The following is a 3,110-nucleotide window of genomic DNA, read 5'->3' on the forward strand; positions in this document are numbered from 1 at the left end:
ATGAACTTAAAAGTAAATAGGTGAACTTGGTGAGAAGTGGAGTAACCTGAGGTTATTGACTTGCTCTACATAAGACAAGGATGGGTATCATGTGGAACTCCAGATGTTGGACTAAAATGTCAATCCTTGTTCATTGCCGAGGCTGATGGGAGCTGTATTTTGGCACTGTCTAGAGCACGGGCAAGGAACTCTTTCAGCCTTCTAGAGGACACATCATGCCAGTGATGAACGGGGCCAGAAGCAAACGTGGGTGTAGCAACGAGTTAATTTTACCTTTTGTACAAAAACCTCTTTCTACACACAGTCGGACATCCCTCTCCCAGGCAAGGAGAGGCAAAAAAACACATGAGGGTACAAAACAGGGGTGCTGGTGAGGGTTGTGACCTAGCGAGAGTGGGTATGGCTTGGGAGAGTCCTGAGGATCCAAGAATGAGGACCTCATTTGGCCTCCAAGCCTTAAGTTCACTATCCTTGCTAAGCAAGAGGACCACCAGTTCCCCCACCTCTGATAAAAGCAATGGCAACAGCCTCAAACTGAATGTTTCACCTCCTAGTAAAGACATTTTATTGTTTGGGAAACTATTTTTACTTGCAAAACGTCCGTAAGTGCTTTCCGTTTCTTCTACTCCTTTGGTTTATTTATTATCAGTTTCCTTTGGGATGGGAAATAAAAATGAAGTGTAGTTTAAAAGGCTCTATCTAGAGAGGAGGGGTGGGGCAACACAGAGATACTTCATGGAGGCAGCAGGCACAAGCATACCCACCTACTGATGCACAGCACAGCATTTTGAGGAGGTGGCAGAAAGGAGAGGTGGATTGCTGCTATTCTGTATTGCTTACCTCTCCGTATCTGAAGGTTCTTTGAAGCTGCCCTCGCGATCCCATCCTGTGACTTCTTAGAAGACAGCTGGATACTTCATATCAACCAGCATCTTTCAATATTTCATCCTGCCTTTCCTTAAAGGCACTAAGGTTGGCATAGATGGGGTTACTGGTATCCTCAGACAATAGCTGTACGTGGTTAGAATTGGGCTGATTTAAACAGAGAGACAGTGACTTGCCCAAGGTCTCTATAGCCGAAAGTGGATTTCAACCAAGATCTACATGGTCAGAAATATATCACTATATGCTCACTAGCATACATATGTCTACACATCTTTCTTTCTCTCTCTCTTGGTAGTACTATCTTGGCTACATAATTCTACAAATCCTTCATGGAAGCCATCCACAAACCCCATGGGAAAGGTAATTGATATATAAAAAATGAACCTCTTGGCATTTATTATAAGCACTTTTTAAAGGAGACAGACTACAATGAAACTCAGCCTGCCTATTAAATGGAACAAATCACAGGCCCAAGGCTATCAGCTGAGAGGAAATACAATATCTCAGGAAGTCATATTGGAACTGAAGATATTTCCTGACTATCCTCCCACCCCCAGTTAAGTGGTAACTAGAGACATGGCCTTCCCTTGGTATGATAGAATTTACTCTTTGAGGCCTGCCTTACAGAGCTGTTGCAAGGGTTACTGTTGCACGTGATGTGCTTTAAACTCTTTAAATATGCTATATAAATGCAAAGTATTGTTATCTATTTAGAAGCAGATGAGTACGCCATGCCCAATGCAACAAGGGCATACTGAGAAAGCTTCCAAAGCAGCATTTTTCTTTTATTTTTTGAGATGCTCCTTATTCTATGCACAGGCTATCCAGTCAGAGCTTTTAGAATCTCGGTGTGCAGCTGAGATGATGATTCCTGGAGGAAATATTGTTAGGCATTGGGCAATAGTTTCTTCCAAGAGATGCTGGTCATTGCACACTTAAAATCAAAAGGCAATGTAGTGCATAGTTAAGCAATGGAATCTGTTATCAGAAAATGTGAGAATGGCTACCAATTTAGCTTTAAATGGAGATTAGACAAATTCACGGAATTGTTGTTGTTTAGTCGTTTAGTCGTGTCCGATTCTTCGTGACCCCATGGACCAGAGCATGCCAGGCACTCCTGTGTTTCACTGACTCCCGCAGCTTGTTAGCTACATGCTATCTTCAGATCTGGAGGCAGCATATTTCTCAATACCAATCACTGATGAATAACCCCCAGGAGAGGGCTGTTGCCACCATGTCCCCATTGTAGGCTTCCTGTCCGTGTCTGGCCAGCTATTGTAAGAAAACATACTGAAATGAAACGAATCTCAAAGTTACATAAGGACATAAGAAGCCCTGCTGGATCAGGCCAAAGGTCCATCTAGTTCAGCATCTTGTTCTCACAATGACCAACTAGATGCCTATAGAGGTTTATAAGGATGACTTGTGTCTGCGTGCAACAATATTCTCCCCACTTGCAATTCCCAGCAAGTGGTATTCAATTCAGAGGCAAGCTGCCCTCTGACACAACCAATGTAGCTCCGATAGTCTTATCCGCAAATGGAGTACAAAGAATCTGGTGAACAGTGAAAATCAGTCAAAATACTCTATCATGGATCTATTAAAATATATAGAAAGGTCAAACTGAAAGTGGCATACTTCAGAGAATAAAGGGATTCTTATAGGAAACGCATTTTACAGAATTACTCTGGATAGAAATCCCAGTCTGAAAAGAGCAAACCAATAGAAGGACCACAGTACATTATCTGACCAAAACCTTGACAAGAAGGGCAAGAATTCAGGAAAGTACCCAAAACAGAGGCTGTTAAAAAAGAAAAAAGAAAAAAAACAGGAATGACTGGCACTACGCCCAGACCGTTTGGATATAAAAAGTGATGCTTTTGTTTTATTTTTTAAAAAGAAACCCAGAATGGAGATAGCATAAGATACTCCTGCTTTTTGTTTACATTTAACCCAGACTATTAATTTCAGTTTAAAATATGATGAACTTTTCATGCTAGTAATTGTTAGCAATATATGTATTCTCCTATACAGTATTCTCTCCAGTTGGGATGTCGGCTGGGTTTGCTTTGTGTTGGGCGGGTACGGAGAGTGCGCCACCCTCAAATCCACTGAGGCCTTTTTTGTTCTCGTTTAGCCTTAACTCTTTGACCTCCCTCATCTTTCCACAGGAAACGAGTCCCAGCTCCTATTTCCCCTTCTCTTGCCAGACTTCTCTCTTGGTT

This window comes from Podarcis gaigeae (genome assembly GCF_964106915.1).
Source record: "Podarcis gaigeae genome assembly, chromosome: 1".
Lineage (NCBI taxonomy): Eukaryota > Metazoa > Chordata > Lepidosauria > Squamata > Lacertidae > Podarcis > Podarcis gaigeae.